The 18,161-nt window shown below is 47.4% G+C and overlaps 1 protein-coding gene across 5 annotated transcripts in view; it reads right to left on the bottom strand.

Moving 5' to 3' along the window:
• The window catches only part of KCNS3 (potassium voltage-gated channel modifier subfamily S member 3), a 36,138-nt gene extending 19,142 nt beyond the window's left edge, over positions 1–16,996 (bottom strand). For 2 of the 5 annotated variants that reach the window (XM_066386205.1, XM_066386201.1), the window contains exon 1: positions 15,771–15,906. The gene's annotated coding sequence lies outside the window, so the exon portion shown is untranslated. Of the gene's footprint in view, positions 1–14,628; positions 14,882–15,332; positions 15,452–15,770; positions 15,907–16,704 lie in introns of those variants that run through there. The other 3 variants (XM_066386203.1, XM_066386204.1, XM_066386202.1) reach the window with 3 other exon arrangements.
• Positions 16,997–18,161: the final 1,165 nt, after the last annotated feature.

Genomic DNA, 18,161 nt, shown 5'->3' with positions numbered 1-18,161 from the left:
TAAGTGACAGCTTCATGGTTTGAATTCAAACAATGATGCACTAAAGCCATTCTCTTCATCACTATGCCCCACTGCCTGTACATGCCTGAAAAGAAACAACATGCTTCATACACAAAGAGAGTAGTGAATGCGATATATGGCATGATCTCATCCTTATAAACTATGATTTTATAAAATAAAAAAGAAGTCTATAGGAATATATACCAGTTCTATAACACATTTTCTGTACACTGTATGTATGTTCACCCCCCCCCCCCCCCGTCTAGTCTCCAACCATCATCATTTATTCTTCCCCCACCCCTCCATTTACCTCCTCCGCCTTCCCCGCCCTCTTCCCCTCCTCCGCTCCTCTGAGGCAATCACCATATTGTTGTCTGTGTCCATGGGCTTTTTCTCCTTTATTTGCCCCTTGTTTGCTCCATACCCCTTCACCCATCCCCCCAACAGCTGTCAGCCATCTTTGAGTCTGTCTCTATAACCTGTATAATTTTGTTAACCAGTGTCACCCCAATAAGTTGGGGAAAACAAATAGATTCATAGATAAGAGAACAGACTGATGAGAGTCAGAGAGGTAGTGAGGGTTGGGTGAAGAAGGTGAAGGAATTAAGAAGCACAGATCGGGCCTGATCAGGCTGTGGCGCAGTGGATAGAGAGCACTGGACCGGGACGCAGAGGACCCAGATTCGCAACCCTGAGGTCACCAGCTTGAGCATGGCTCATCTAGTTTGAACAAGGCTCACCAGCTTGAGCCCAAGGTCGCTAGCTTGAGCAAGGCGTCACTCGTCTGCTGTAGCCCCCCTGGCAAAGCACATGTGAGAAAGCAATCAAAGAACAACTGAGATGCCACAACAAAGAATTGATACTTCTCATCTCTCTCCCTTCCTGTCTGTCTGTCCCTATCTGTCCCTCTCTCTGTCTCTATCACACACAAAAAAGAAGCGCAGATTGAAAGTTACAAAACAGTCACAGGAACAGTCACAGGGATGTAAGGTACAGCATAGGGGCTAGAGTCAATAATACTGTCATAACGACGTATGGGGCCAGGTAAGTCCTAGGAATATCAGGGGACCACTTTTAAAGTATATGATTGTCTAACCACTGTACTGTACACCTGAAACTAATACAAAGTAATTCTGTCAACTGTAATTGAAAAATAAAAGAAAAAAAATGTGGGTTTTTTTGTATTTTTCTGAAGTTGGAAGTGGGGAGACAGTCAGACAGACTCCCACATGCGCTCGACTGGGATCCACCTGGCATGCCCACCAGGGGGCGATGTTCTGCCCATCTGGGGCATTGCTCTGTTGCAACCAGAGCCATTCTAGTGCCTGAGGCAGAAGCCATAGAGCCATCCCCAGCGCCCGGGCCAACTTTGCTCCAATGGAGCCTTAGCTGTGGGAGGGGAAGAGAGAGACAGAGAGGAAGGAGAGGGGGAGGGGTGGAGAAGCAGATGGGCACTTCTCCTGTGTGCTCTGGCTGGGAATTGAACCCGGGATTCCTGCACGCCAGACCGACACTCTACCACTGAGCCAACTGGCCAGGGCCTTAAAAGAAAAAAATTTTTAAAGAGTGTTAAGTCAGGGACAGAGTTGGAGGAGGGTCAGCTAAAAGCAGAGCTGGTTTAACTGGCCCCAAGAGTTTCTCCCAAGTTGATGGTATGATAATAAAAAGTACGTCCAAATGAAGTTGGTAGTAATTGATACAAACCAACATGTGACAAAGCCAACTCTACCTTGGAAAAAATTCTACAGAGAAGTTCAGAGAAATTTGTGTAGTGGGTAAAGTATGAATTCAGAATATTTTTACATTGTAAATAAAAGGGATTATATTGAGCTTACTTACTGGAAAAATTTCTAAGTAATGTAGTTAAATTGTATTTCCTCTTTTATTGTGTGTAAATGAACTAGAGATTTGTGCAGAAAAAATATATACACCAAAATGTTAACCACTGTGATGGAATGTGGAGTGATTTTTGCTTTCTACTCTGTACCTCTGAACAGTATGTAAAATCTTTACAAGTGTGGTAAAGCACTTAAGAAGATAGTTGTTTCTCCCTGGGAAATAAAAGGTCCTAAGCAGCTCTGATCACTATCTGGGGAGGGGCAGTGGTCTAACCACTACACGAACTGACAGAGTGGGGTGAGCTGACTCAAGCTGACGCACTCCTAAGTAATCTGTAGGAATCATGAACTTCTGCGGTTCATTCATGTCCGCTCTGTGGCAGGCTTCGTCCTGAAAACTACAGAGAACAGAAAACGACATGGCTACTGCCCTCAGAGTTCATAGGAAGTTAGAAGGGCTTGTAAGAGGAGAAGTCAGTAAATAAATGATTGCACACACTACAGGGCTGAATGCATAGGATTCTCATAAGAAGACGTACCCAGAAGGTGCTGCAGGAGTTCTGAGAAGATAAAGGGTCCCTCTAGGATACGAGACAACCACATGAACAGGTGACATCTGAGCTGAGCTTTGAGGGGCTGGTCAGATATGAACAAGTAAAGGATACAGGTAAGAGTCAGAAGCCCTTCTCCAAGGAATGGAAAGAGCATGTGAAGAGGCAGGAGAACTAGAGATGCACAGGATGGCCAGGATGCAGCTCTGTGACCTGGAGATATTTATGCAAATCATTTGTTCTTAGAGTGTCAAGAACTCTGCCTGTACCATCCACTCCTTCATGAGCCAGGAATAATGGAGGTGAGAGAGGTCCCTAAGACAGGAGAACGGATTACTGAAACAAAGAGACCGTACCCCCGGCCTCCTAGTTAGCCACAAGGAACTGGAAAGATGTGACAAACCTGTTGGAGTTATCATTGTTGCTAGAAATCTAAACAATTCGAGGCTGCCAGTGGATACAGCAATCCAACAGGAAAAGCAGGGGCTGAAAAGGCAGCATGAACTCCAGCATGCCTATTGCAAGGTAGCCGGTCTGACCAGAAACATCAGCAGCATTTCACTGAGGCACCCCAATTCTCCTCTGGACCCCATTTAATCTATTCTCCACCTAACAAAGCAGGAAGTGTAGAGAGAATTCAGGAGGTCCTTGAACTTAACTGGAAAAAATAATCTTGATTTTTCACTAACCTTTAACTGAAATTTAGCAATTTCTCTCATTAAAAATGCAGGCAGTGGTCCAGGGTAGTATTATAGTACCTGTGACTTCACACCAATAGAAATCCCAAATACTGTAATTTCTTTTTTTTTTTTAATTTTTTATTTATTCATTTTAGAGAGGAGAGGGAGAGACAGAGAGAGAGAGAGGAGAGACAGAGAGAGAGAAGGGGGGAGGAGCTGGAAGCATCAACTCCCATATGTGCCTTGACCAGGCAAGTCCAGGGTTTCGAACCAGCGACCTCAGCATTTCCAGGTCGACTGTAATTTCTTATGAAAGAGTTGTTCCAGCTCTGTCGAAATAGCATGTCTGCTCTTTGTCACTCTGACATCAGAGCAGTCAGACACCTACTATTAGGTCTTATTCAATGAGTGAACAAGGATACACATATATGGATGGCTAAATCATATATTGGTTCTAGCAGTTTGATAACTCTGTATTTCCATACAATTAGATTCATATCCTGGATATGGTGTTGTATAAGACAGACAAAAATTCCTGCCCTCCTGGAGAATTATGCATATTTGAATGGGGAAATGACTCTTTCATTCTCATCGGGCATAATGGACTCTGTGCTATTTCTTAATTACGCCAAGTGGGGCATATTTCTGCCTCAGGGCCTTTGCACAGGCTGATCTCTGTGCCAGGGTTGCTCTATCCCCGGGTGATTATAGGACTCACTTCCTCTTTTCCTTCAGGTATTTACTGAAAGTTTATCTTCCAAAGGAGGCCTTCCTTGGTTAATCTATATAAAATATTCCCCCCCAAGAAAATCTCTATCTCCCTTCCTTGCTTTACTTTCTCTCCTTAGCATTAATCAATTCCTAAAATACATTTAGAGACATATACTTTATTTCTTTCTCTTATTTATAATTTGTTTTCCCCATTCAAATAAGACCTCTGTGAAGGCAGGAATTTTTGTATGTCTTATGCAATACCATATCATCAGTGCCTAGCACCTCATCTGACACATAGTATGTTCCTAAAAATTATTTGGTAGATGAGTTAATGGATTAATTAGTTGGTTGACAGTTGTTGGGTTTGAGGTTAGGGTTAGAGACAGCCACTGACTGCTTCCATTCCATGTCAATGCTTTTTTCTTTTTTCTTTTTTTTATGTCAAATTTTAATAACTGTCTGACCACTGCATTACTGGGAGAAGAAAAAAATCACAGCAAATGTGCTTTTAAAATTATGGTCACCACAGAAGAATGGTAGCTTATTTATCAGCCACTATAGCAGGGAGATACAGATTTTCCTTAATAAAAAGAGTTTTCACCAAAGCCAAAATAGATAGTGGATCAAGCTCTATCATAAAACAAATACAAAAACTAAATGGAAAAATCGGCATGTGGCATAAAACCAATAACAGCGCTAACCCAGACTGCATAGAAGTGATGACGGTTGATAAGATCACCCCCGCTTCCACCGGGCCGATGATGAGCAGAATGGACAGGCTACACACACACGAGTAAACACAGATAATAAATCACTGTGTGGGCACTGCTCGACTTATCCTGCTTCTGCAAAAAATGTACACTTACCCACTTGAAGGCACTGCTGCTTACATATTAAAATAGCATCTTCCATCCCGAGTCACTCAACTGACAGAGCGCCCAGCAGGCTGAGCCCAGACCACCTGCCCACCCAATGTCTGTACCCAGTCTGGGACCAGAAGAAGCTGGCAGGAGAAACCTCCAGGGACACCCTTAGCATTCACTGTTCCACCAAGACAACATTGCAACAGAGAGGGATAACTACCCAAAGGAAATTAGGGAGCTTCAGAGAAAGGAAACAGATATGTGGCCAAAAATCCCATTCAACTTTCCCAGAGTGTTCTCCATCATTGATCTTAAAATATAGCCGGGTTGCTCAGTGGATACAGCGTCATCCCACAAGCTAAGATTGAGGTCACGGGTTCAATCTCTAGTCAGGGCATAGGAGAAACAATCAATGAGAGTACAACTAAATGGAAGATCTAAGTAGAACAATGAGTTGATGCTTCTCTCTCTCTCTCTGTCTCTCCCTTCCCCTCTTGCTCTTAAAATAAATAAAAATATATATATTTAGAGAATACAGAGAATCTAGAATATAGAGAATGTAGAAGATTAAGGAACTTAAGGACTCAAGGAGCAGGAAAAATTAACTACTTAGGTGACAGAGGCCACTTTCCAGTACCTCCAAATCACACTAGTAGATAAGCTGGTGATGACATCTTGCCCTACATCTCACTAATGCCCCTTTCCTCTCCATGGGCAGCCAGAGGGACTTTTCTAAACCACAACTAAGAATATTTCAATACTCTGCATAAACCCTCAGTGTCACCCTACAGTCTTCACGATAGAGTCCACACTACTCAGGTTTTGAACAAGAACATCCCACCTGCCTCTCTGGCCTTGGCATTTTCCAACCTACTCAGACCCCTCTGCCCAGCCCATCAAATTGTTATCATCCTCAACCTTATGGTGCACTCTCATTTCCAAACCTCATTGAAGCTGTTCCCTCTGTACCATTTTTCCCAGTTAATTCCAGTATTAGTGTCAAGAAATCAGCCCAGATGTCACCTCCAGGACACATGCTCGTGCACACACATCTAATGCTAATAGACCCTTTTTCTTTGACTTGCAAAACCCCAGTTCTTAGCAATGTCACTGATCGACAGTGCTATCAGTGTCTGGTACACAGCAGACAGGAAGGAGATGACTGGTGGAAATATTACTAGATGAACATTCTGCTTAAGGGTAAAAGACTAGGGTTTTCCTGCTCAAAATAGAGTGGAGAAGGCTGCTTGGGGTGCCTTCTCATCACACAGCCTTTCCTAAGGGCTCCAAAATGTTGGGATGAGCTTGCCTGACCAAGCTACAGTTTCTATGTACCCCGTCTAAGAACCTGACACATTATGACATTTCTAAAGGACTGGAGAAAAGCATTTATTACTGCTAGAAGCAACAGAGCGCTGTTGCAAGTCATAACTCTTCAGCATAATTTCAACAAAACTCTCAGAGAGCCAAGTGCCTTTTGCTGTAGCAAGTTGCCACAGTGACTATTTCGTGGGTGGGAAAAAAAGTTTTACTAAACTTTTTAAAAGATCAAATAAATACAATGGTTTATATAGCATCTAATCTACTTTCCACTATTTGGAAAGTAGAGAGTCAATCTTTGTATGCTTCACAAACATCCCATCCTGTTTGGGGAAGTCAATGCTAGAAGGGTTTTTTAATACTCCGCCCAGAACCAATTGCTATGACTAATTCCATACTTCATCAACATGAAAAAAATTACAAAATAATGAGATAGCCCCAGGCAGTGCAAGTGAAAAAGATTTAAATATGACTTTTAAAAATTAATTCTTACACCTCTCCTTTCTCTAGTCCATTTCCTTAATGCACTCACTTTTGCCTAAGTTTCCAAGTTGTCTATGCAAAGAAACAAGGTGGGCTAGAGCTAGAAGGGAGTAAAGGGGACCTTCTGAAGAGCACTGGTGTCCCCAGCGAGCCCAGCAGTGAGAGCTGACAGCTCAGGACCCACCCAGGAGAAGCAGGTTTCCCTCTTTTTTTTTTTTTTTTTTTTTTGCATTTTTCTGAAGCTGGAAACAGGGAGAGACAGTCAGACAGACTCCCGCATGCGCCTGACCGGGATCCACCCGGCACGCCCACCAGGGGCGAGGCTCTGCCCACCAGGGGGCGATGCTCTGCCCCTCCAGGGCGTCGCCATGTTGCGACCAGAGCCACTCTAGCGCCTGAGGCAGAGGCCACAGAGCCATTCCCAGCGCCCGGGCCATCTTTGCCCCAATGGAGCCTTGGCTGCGGGAGGGGAAGAGAGAGACAGAGAGGAAGGCGCCGCGGAGGGGTGGAGAAGCAAATGGGTGCTTCTCCTGTGTGCCCTGGCCGGGAATCGAACCAGGGTCCTCCGCACGCTAGGCCGACGCTCTACCGCTGAGCCAACCGGCCAGGGCCAGGTTTCCCTCCTGAGACACGAAAAAGGAAGTCCTCACTCCACTGGAAAGAGAACCGCATGCAGGAAATAAACTGGGCATACCCGGAGTGAACCGTGGCCTTCTTTATCTGATATTCACATCCTCAGTTCCCCTGTCTGTGAGTGTCCTACTCTGAGTTGAGCAAGAGAAATTCAAAACAGTTTCACACCGGACCAATTTGGTGACTTCTGAAGCTGCTCAAAATAGAATGGTTTCGGGGTGATTGCCATTGTTTGTTATGTAAATTCAGAAAAAAATATACAAAGTACTTTTTTCTGGAAGAGGCCATCTGGTTCTTTTATTTGAAATCATAGAAGTAGTACATTAAGTTGTTAAAGTTCAAACTCAGATGATATTAGATGAAAAGAGGCCGAAACACACAGCATAAGAAAATTTATCTGTGGATTAATTCTATACCAATCATTCTCAAATGTGATCAGGGGACTCCAGGGGTTCCTAGGACCCTTTAAGTGGTCCATGAGAGCAAACTATTATTTATAATAAACTAAGTTATTATTTTCCTGTTTCAGTCTCATTGTCTCACAAGTGTCCAGAAGTGCTTCCCAGAGGGTTTCACAATGTGTGAGAACACAGACTAAAGGAAGCAGCAAATTTAAGAATATCACTGTCTTACATTAAACCAGACAATAAATACATTTATAAAAATGGAAAATAATGCCACTCTTAAAATAGTTTTGCTTTGAAAAAGCTAATTATTTTCCATCAAAAGGTGCTGTTTATGTTAACATGTAATGAGACTATTACTTTAAATGAACTAATGATTAAATACATTCAAATGTCTCTATTTTTATTTCTAAATCAAATACTGACAGATATAACCCATGCTAACAAAAGCTTTTGGGCATTCTCAATCATTTGTAAGCATGTAAAGATCCTGAGACTGAAATATTTGAGAATGCCACTTTATAACATTGTAATCTCAATTTTTTATTTTGGTAAAATCCATATGACATAAAATTGATCATCTTAAGCATGTTTAAGTGCACAATTTAGTGGTATTAAATGCATTTATACTGCTGGGCAATAGTCACCACCATCCATCTCCAGAACGCTTTCCATTTTGTATAACTGAAACTCTACGCCTACCATGGTCCTTCTCTGTGGTCTGCCTACTCTGTCAAGGCAGCTGGCAGCCACACTGAAAGCACTGTCCTCTCCAGAGTGCGCGTTTGGGCGGAGGGGCAAGTAGAGCAGGGCCCGGTCCTGGGAGAAAGAACTCCGTCTTCTCCGCAGTCCTGGAGTCCCACTCACTCCAAACCATCTAACCTCCCACTCCTCACATCCTGACTGCATTTGAGGGGCAGTGTGCAACCCAGACCCCATGCCTAATCATGCTTAAGTGGGGTTATTTCCAAGTTGCCAACACAGATGAAGGGTTGTAAAACAGGGCTTGCTAGTGTGCTCTTAACTGTCGATGTGGGTGAAGGAAGTGACTGATGGAAAGAAACTAAAAGCAATCCCATCTGCAGTGAGGGCCATGTCATGTAACTGCCCCTGCGCTCTGTACCGCAAGGCCCCGTGGAGAGCTGGGAAGCCAAGTGAGGCACAGCTGCACACGGTATGTGGGAGCAGCTGGGAGACCAGGGCTCTGCGCTCACCACCACAGACAGGCACCTTGCGCACATTCGGGTTCTAACCAGATCGGGAAGTCTGGGAAAACTGCTTACATGTCAAGTTTTCAAGGCATCATATGACCGTTCATGAGATTCCTTTTTTGCATATTCAGAGAGGCTAAACTATAGGATTTTTGATTTAAGAAGATGATGAGAAGATACAGGGTCATTGATACCTTTTCAGACTTTGGCAAGAATAGATAGATAGATAGATTATAGATAGATAGATGATACATAGATACATAGATACATAGATAGTGTTGGGCAGATAAGTTTGTAAACTGTAATTTTATGCTCACTTTATTAAATATGGTGCTGCCCATGTGGATGGCCGTTGCCTAGGTGATAATATTATTACCTTCCTGCTTGGGAAGGGGCTTGGTTATGCTAATGTGTGCTGGACTTTCGCACCAAAAAGTTTTAAAAGGAGGAGTTAGGAGGCCATTTTGAAGAGGAGGAGACCACGTTGTTCCAGAGGAGCGAGGCCACATGATTGGAGGAGAGGAAGCAGTCAAGATGGCCGGGTGCTGAAGGAGAATCCAGTTTGTGCAGAAAGGAGAAGAGAGATGGGGAAACAGAAGGTAGACTGGTGAGCCTTTGATTCTAGAAAAACTTGATGTGTCAGTAGCTTTGTGAGTGCTGAATGAGTGTGTTTTGGAGCCCAGTGTGTTTGTGTTTACTCGCTTACTGAGTGCGAGCTAGGAATAAAGAGGTAATGGCCCACCAGTTCTTGGCTCTGTTGATTCATTATGATGTGTCCAGATTACAGTGCAAACCTGTACTGGCCAGGCAGCTATGATGGTGGCTGCATCTGCTGGCCCTACAGATCGATACATAGATAGATATATAAGTAGATAGACAGATAGATACAGACAAACAGGATACTGCCACATAATGAGACTTTAATTTATACAGCTAGCCGCTGAGAGACAAACTTCCCCAAGAAGGCTTAACCCTGAAACATCTTGGGGCTAAATCTTGGCCAGGCAATGTCTTATCACCTAGGGGAGGGCAGATGGCAGTGTTATGTCAGTGACCTCAGGGGGTACTACATTAGAAAACTGGGATCTAACAGAGCCACAAGAAAAGCACTGCCCAGAGGTATGATTTATTGACCTCAAAGACAAAAATGCTAAAACAGACCTGATGGAACCCAAGCATCTCCTCTCGGCCCACATCTACACACCAGTCATTAACCACAGAGTTCTCTCATCTCTTTGATCACCTAAGTTAGGAAATTCTCCACTGAGTCATGACAGTTGGCTCCTAGCCATGCCCACACTCTCCGCCAGCCTGCGGCACCCCAAACCTGGGAGATCCTTACCCCTCCTTACCACCAGCCTTCTCACTGGTCTCTCTATGTAAGTCAGTCTGCAAGCAGTATATTCAAATGCTTTGAATGTCACCACAAATGTTCCCATGTATCCACTCAAAGTTCTCCTAATTCAATTTATGAAAGGGATCCAAATTAACACAAATAAATGACATTATTGAGGCATAATATTGGTAGAAGGAAGTCTATTTTATTTAAAATCATAAAAGCACCAGGCTGTAGGGGGAAAGAAAACAAAACTGGAAAGGACAAATGATAAGCTCAAGTTTACCCAGAAATTTTGGAGACAGTCAGGGCTAGGATTCAAATTTCTAATCTTCTAGAAGCACTAGTGCCATTTAACTCACACACAGAGATGTGTATGCATTGACCTATTGAGTAGCTGGACCCAACTCCCTAACCTCGGCAAGGCCCCCTTCTACACAGACACTCACATATACACACACTCTCCCTCGCCCGCACTCTCTCTCTGTTCCCCTTCCTAACCAACCTGTTCCATGAGCCCTCACACTGCCTCCGCTCCCGGTCCCCCCTGGCTTTTGGTGCCACCTCCCCAGCACACCTCTTAACCAGGGTAAAGGCCATTCTTTTTTTTACTTAAGTTCTTCTAGCTCAGTTTTTTTCTTTTTCTTTTTCTTTTTTTTTTTAGATTTTATTTACTTATTTTTTAGAAAGAGAGAAGAGAGAAAGCGGGAGGAGCAGGAAGTATCAACTCCCATATATCCCCAGGCAAGCCTGGGGATTTGAACCAGCGACCTCAGCGTTCCAGGTGGATGCTTTTATCCACTAGTGTCACCACTGGTCAGGCCCAAGGGCCATTCTTGAATTCCTCTAATCTCTTCCTTACAGCCTCCCCTGATGATTCTCTAGAAATACAAATTGGATCCTGAAAGTCCATTTATTCCTTCATACAACCTGCAGGATAGACTCTTAAGACCCTGAACTCGGCCTGAAGAGCCCAGCGTGACCCAGCCCCTGTCCTCCTCCCAACATCCCTGCCCTGCCCCCTGCCCACCAGGTTCTCTCTGAGTCCCTCCAAGGAGGCTCAGGCTTAGCCCTGCCTTGAAACCCTCAACCTCCTGCCTCAGCCTGGAATGCTCTTCCTCAGAAAGCTCTTCCCAGCTTCCTATCTAAACTAGTGATCCCCCTCCCTGTTATCCTCCCCCAGGAAGTTCTTCGGAGCACTGGCCACTACTAAAATGTTTGCGTGGATTTGTTTACTGTCTCACGCCTTACCCACTCCAGCCCATCCCTGTATTTGTTTCCTTTAGCACTGCATTGCCAGCCCCTAAGCATATAGTCTTAACCCTGGGTACCTACTCAAATCCTTGTTAAATGAATGCTTGTACATATTTGCATATGTAAAGTGGTTTTATAAATATATGTGACTACACAAGGCAATCATGAATCAACATCTGTAAGCATCTGCTCTGTGCTCAGCCAAGGAGCTGCAGGAGGCTTCATTCACTGGGACTTCAGCAAGCACATAAATGCCACTGTTGTCAACATTTACTGCTTCTCTGTGACATGATTGGCTGAAAGCAGATCTTAGGCCTTTATTGTCCAACACTGGTGTAATTAAAGACAATTTTATAGGGTATCTACTCCAAGCAAACCATCATACACAGCTCTGCAGGACTCCAAAGAGAGTGATACTTTTTGCCCACAAAATAAAATACCATACCCTCACCTAATAGCATAGCTTAACAAGAGTTTCATTTCATAAGAGGTAGGTGTGTGTTTGTTGCAATGTTGCGAAAGGTGATCTAGAGAAAGGATAATGGTTAAAATTCCTCTAAATCAGCTTCTACACTTTATTGCACATTCCAAACATTATTACTGTGTTCGTCATAATTGGGATTCATCCATGTTTCACCAGGTCCCTGAATGCAAAAATAAAACAGCAAAAAATACTTTCTTCTCCTCTCCTGCCCGCCATGACGCACCCCTGCTAGCCAACACTGGTAACCAAAAGCAAGCTTCAGGATGATGTTCAAACTCAGCTACCGCCAGAGACCCTCCAAATCTCAATATCTTCCTGTGAGCAGAGAAATAATCGACTTGGAATCCAAAAACATCTGTCCATGGCCAAGTCCACGGCTCTCTTTGCCTTAGTTTTTCCATCTGGAAGATGAGCCTCCTAACTCCCCCCTGCCTGCCCCTTATCACCCTCCATTACTATGAGAACTGAAATTAGATAATCCTGCGAACATTCCTGCAAATTGCAACAGGCTATACAAATATGACACAGTCACTGTGATTTTCATTAGGACTCAAACATTTAGCATCTTACAGTGTCCTGTTCTGGGCTTGTTAATCTTGAGTCTCCAGATCCTCTGTACATTCAAGTTCGGAGATTGCGTGTGCCCCTGTGGCAGCTGCACTGGGCACATGGCCCCACACAGCAAATTCTTGTGAGTTGGAACATGCTTGGTTTTTTTACAGATTTGACTCAGAGTGCAAAGTGTTCTGTGATTTTTCTGGGTTTCTCATTGATAATAAACACATTTTCTGGAATAGCCATGTTTGCTTACCCCATGATCTTCCTGATCTGTCTTCTATTTTCCCAACCAGCCAGCAGAGTTCCTTTGGAAAGAAAACTGATTTGGCGAAAGCAAAAAGAACTTTTTTTTAGTATAGTTTTCAAGGTTCCCTTTAGAATGAGACAAAGGCCAAAAAGTCAATTGGTAACTGCAAGGCTTACCTGTCACCATTGAACCACCCAGTCTGAATCCTACTAAGCACAGGGCACAGAGTTGGGGCTGTAGGGATAAGCAAGGAAGATGGAACCTCACAGTGGCTCTGCAGCCAGATGGCCAGGGGTTAGGATCCTGGTTTCATATTGTTCTAGTTGCATGGCGTTACACAGGTTATTCAGTTTGTCTCTTTTTTCACATCTAAAGTAGGGTCATAATAGAGCCCACCTGCTAAGGTTGTCTTCTAGCTGAAATGAGTTAAATACATGGAGAGTTTTTAGCACAGTGCCTAGAACAGGGCAACAAGAAATATTAGGCATCTAGATTCTTGTGGCTAAACAGACTGAGACTCAGAGACACAAAGTGACTTATATCAAGTCAAGGAGCCATAAAGAGGTTGGAATCAGAGCTGGAAACCACATCTGTAGTCTCAGTCTATTCTCTACCACATCTTCTTGTGGAATTTTATACAGTGCCACTCTGGAGGATTCAGCTTCCTGGTATCTGACAATCAAGGGCAATAAACACACTCACCTTCCACCTAGGAGAGCTGGCCTCACATGCTTGAGAGGCCTCAGCCCCAGCCCTGTCCTGCTGGTCTACTATCTGACTCAGAATGTGCCTAGAAGAGCTTCATCTAGTGCTGGCTCCCGCAGAAATATTGCAACAAGGAACAACAGCTTCACTTCCTCATAGGGTTGTTCTGAGGATTAAATGAGATAACGCCTGAAAGAGTGCTGAGCAGATTAGCTGGCATACACTACGCAGTCAATAAATGTTACCCCCTAAAGAAAGGAGGAGGAAAACCCTGCGGTGCCTGCACTCTCAAAGCTGACACACACCGCAACCCCAAATGCCAGAGCCAGTGTGGACAGAGACCTCTGGTAGAACAGAGGGAGACGGAGTCTGGGAAGGATGATGGTGAAGGGTAAAATACACTGCAGACAGAGGAGCTGTCTGGAGTCCCCACTCTTTCCTTCCTTTCTAAAAAAAAATGATGAAGAATAAGAAGGATGAGGAGGAGGAAGAGGAGGAGTGGAGGAAGAAGAAGAGGAAGAAGAAGGGGAAGGAGAAGAAGGAGAAGGAGAAGAGGAAGAAGACATACACGGTGCTTTGCTGGCCAACCCAGGCATCAGAGCATTGAGGTTTTAATATTTTATTATTTCAGAACAGAACAAAGATCGCTTCCAACCTCCCAATTTGCTCTCATACACTTGCTCAGCAAAAGTTTAGCTTTGCTGCAGTCTTAAATGGGTTTATTCAGGCTGATTCTCCAGATAGTCATGGCGCAGACATGAGTGAGTTAAAACAGATCCCACAAGCCTCCTTGGAATATTCACAACATGCTTCAAACTCAGAATCCTTATGCACTTTGGTAACTGGCTTCTCCCCTCCACTCCAACATGGACAATTCCTAGTTCTGATTTTAACGTTAGAACAGGAGAAGGAGGAAGTTTGGTGAAAGCTTTTTAAAAAAAAAAAAAAAAAAAAAAGAACAGGACTAGACTGGGCACAGCAACGTCATCTTACAGCTGTGTGTGGCCAGAGCAGAGCCCAGACCTGGCAGGGTGGCTGCTTGTAGAGGCACACTGAAGAATCAGGGTCCTCCAGGAGTCCACAACCCAGGTGAGGAGTGATACCTACACGACATTCCCAGTTCAACCGCAGAACCCTGCCGTCCTGTCAGCCTGAAATAAGTGGGGAGGAAACAGTTCTAGGGCATCCGCTTTGAGCAAAGGGTCAGGTGCTTAGGGAAATATATACTTGCTTCCTGTTTACCTGGGAAGGTATTTGCAAGTAGTCTGAAAGTGTGGGGTGGGGTGCAGCCAGGGGTAACTTACACAGTTCTAAATGATTGGATATGCAAACCACTTAAGCAAATACCTGAAAAGGGACCAAGTACGTTTTTGTTCTCGTTTTCCTTAGCTGTCCCACTCCTCAGAAGGTAGAATAAAATGCAAAAAGAAGAGTCAGGTGACCCCACAATTCAACTCTCTGTGAGGACAAGAAACGCCTTCGCAGCTCTCCAGCACCCGTCCCAGCGGCGTTCTCACTCGGCATCAACCAGCACCCGGCCCTCAGTGACCCTGGCAGGTGGAGGGAGTCTCTGCGGTCTTCCACCTCTTCCACAGACCGCCTGAGTTTGCATACCGGCTCAGTCTCCCCAGCCCAGGTCGGGGAGAAGCCAAGGGTGCAAAGGGGGCTCCTTTCCCGAAAGAACGGGAAAAAGCAGGGAGCGAGGGGTGAGGGTGCACCGAAGGTTCCCCGCAATGCGAAAGGCGCCAGCCCGGCCCGCTGCGGCCCCTGCCCGGTCCGGCTCGCTCGCCAGCCCATTCATCCGAGAGGCCCGGCAGCCACCGAGGAGCGCGGGAAAGGAAGTTTCCCACCTGGGGCATCCACTCCCCCCAGACGCGCAGTCAGTGGGCTACTCTACACTGAGCGTGCTGGCAGCCCCAGGGCGCAGCGCTGCAACCAGACCAGGGTGCGTCCCCTGCCACTGTCACTGGGCGCCTCGCACAGCTGCAGGGCGAAGGGGAGGAGAGGAATGACAGGGAGGAAGGCGGAGCAGGAGGCCGTGAAGCACTTACGTTCACCAGGAGAGCGCCTCCTCTCGAGGAAGAGAAGGAATGGCTTCGCGGCTAAAGAAACGCCCCAGGGATGTCCCTAGGCGAAGTGACGCCTTTCCCCAGCTCCAGCGTCCTGCCTCCGTCTGTCCTCCAACTCACGCCAACACACCCCACGCCCAAGAGCTGATCCCGGGTTTCTCCCCGCGGCTTTCGGAGGGACCCGGGCACTAGCGCAACAGGAGGATGCCTAGGGCTCCAGCGACGGGCTCTGCGGACCGGAGAACCCGGAGCACCCAGCGGGATGCCAAGTCCCCTGCGGACGTAGATCTCCGGGGTCGAGCATCGAAGATCTGGGCCACCGGGGTTTGGGGGTGCTGGGGCAGCAAAAGGTGGGGAAAGTTGCGGGGTCTCAGAGCCAAGTCTCCGGAGCGCACGAAGAGGTGGGACGCAAGTAGGTACCTGCAGGAGCCCGGCGCCTCTGACTCGCTCGGCTCTGCAATGCTGCCCGCGCGCGCCGCAGGGATCAGGCCTCGCCGAGCTGCCCAGCAGCCGCTGCAGCGGCCGCGAGGTGAGGCGGGTGGCCCGCCACTGTCCGTCTGTCCGTCCCACCCTGCAGGAGGACCGCGCAGGCGGGGCGGAGCGGGGCGGGGCTGGCCACGCGGTCGCCGCCCTGTGGATCCCAGCTTCGCCGCCACCTATCTTCGGCGGCAGCCAGCAGCCCCCAGCCGCGGGTGTGTGCTCAGCCGCGGACGCCGGCTGCGGGAGCTGGCCCGTACCACCAGCGGGCCGAGGGCTGGACGGAGAGAGAGGCGGCCCTGCCGGTTAGCGTCCTCGCCCAGACAGACCCAAGTACACAGTCACCCCTGGAGCTACGTGCTCTGTCGGGGAGGGAGCAGGAGCGCGCTCCGCACACCCACCTGCGCGCCCTCCGGGGCTGGGCGCACCGCGACCCCTGGGAGACAGGCCACTCCGCCGAGGCCCCAGTAGCTCTGGCAACCGCCTCTCAAGTCGCCGTCCCACCCTGTGGCAGGGTGGTTCAGTGGACAAATCCTCGGGCACACGGAGGTCGCGGGTTGATCTCCGGTCAGGCACGTATGAGAAGCGATCAATGAGAGCGCAACTAAACAGAACAACTAAGTGCAAAGAGTTGATGCTTCTCTCTCTCACTTTCTCCCTCCCTCTCCTTCAAATCAGGGAGGGGGGAGTCGTGGCTCAAGCGACGCTGCAAATTTGACAGAATTTCTGTAGGAAGTCTCTAGGTTCCAATTTGTTTCAAAACAAAGTGCGACGAAGGAAACAGCCCCACGTCCTGCCTGTGGACCACCAGCCCCACCGCCTGAAGAATCCCGAGAGCAGAGCCAGAGTATTTCCCACTCCCTGTTCCTCGACTTACCAAGTCCGAAGAGGCACCGGACAGACGCACGGGCGAAGGGGACCGAGCTGCTCCCCTCCTGCACAGTGGAAGAGGGGCCCTCCGAGGAGATGGGTGCCTGAGGCCGCGCGTGAGGACTAGAACAGGACCTCAGCGAGGGCAGCCTGCGGTCCACACGGCACCGAGGCCCCTCCGCAGTGAGCAGGAGGCTCAGCGAACCGCCCGCCCGAGGAGGAGAAATGGGACGTTCGGGGACCCACCTCCGCGCTCCCCCTCCCGCCCCCAAACTGCCAAACTGCAGATTTTTAAGTTGTGCAGACTTGCAATAATTCCTCAGAGCCAGCTGCTCCAAGCTGTAGGCACCCAGTGTTCGCTGGGTCCCGCCCCACGTCACGATATCCGCCAGCTGCCCCAACCCAGCACCGCTGACCTCTAGCCTCAGACAGGCACCTACCTGCCGAGACCACACGTAGTTCAGTTCCAGGCCCTGAGCCCGGCACGCGGGAGGGGGTAGGGCAAAGGGATGTCTGGACAAGGTGGAAGTCACTTTCTCTGGCTTCGTCCAAGTCCCTGGTGGAGTCTGGGTTTTTCTCTTTGTTTTTGTTTGATCAAAAGCCACAGTGGGAGTCAGAGAAAAGAAAGCGATCTTTATAGTATCTGGTAGGTTTCTAACAGGACGGAAAACGTGCTCCCTCCAGGGAGGCTTGATCAGAGGAAAGAGGGTAGCGAGCAGGAACCCGGGGCAGGGGAAGCAGAACACCCAGCCCGGTCCCTCAGGCTCCAGCGTTCTCATTTGCCTCAAGGAACAAGGTGGGGATCCCGGCGGCTGCGAATAGTTGTTCGGGCGCCCTCTGTCCCTAATCCCACGGTTCTGTGGCTCCCCCAGCCAGCCCCCTCTCTTGTGGAACAGGCTCCTAAACCCTTGTCCACACTGCTGTTTGCAAGCAGATGAAGAAGGCATTCCATCCATACCCAACTCATCGTCTTGAGCATTAGGTTATTCTAAAAATACATTTTATCAGCACCTGAGAAGAATGCTCTCCAATCTCTCCCAGAAGTTGGCTATTTAATCATTTACAATCGCTAAGGGTTTCCAGAAGTCCAGCGTTGTTTACGTGAGACTGAAATATGTTCCGAATCTCTAAGCACTGCAGAAGGCATCTGCAGTGCAGAGCAGTCCGAGTAGCTCCTGCTCTGGGTGGTGCATGGCAACTGGGGGGGCACACATGGTGGGGGTCACAGAGGGCCCCCACCTGGCATCTGGGAAAGCTGGGGACAGAATGTACAGGTTTGCACTGTGGCCAATGTCACTCCAGACATATGGGGGTATGTGTGTAGAAGGGGCACAGATTTGCGAATCAGACTGGGGTTCTCAACCTGCTGGACCCTGTGGGGAGCTCTGTGGAAGTCACTTAATCTTCCTTTCCTGTTCTCTTCATCTGTAAGGGAAGCTCCTCTCATAGGATGATCATGTGACA

Source organism: Saccopteryx leptura, chromosome 5 (genome assembly GCF_036850995.1).
Source record: "Saccopteryx leptura isolate mSacLep1 chromosome 5, mSacLep1_pri_phased_curated, whole genome shotgun sequence".
Taxonomy (NCBI): Eukaryota; Metazoa; Chordata; class Mammalia; order Chiroptera; family Emballonuridae; genus Saccopteryx; species Saccopteryx leptura.
Note: the sequence above shows the minus strand (reverse complement) of the source record. Positions and strands in the feature narration are given on the sequence as shown.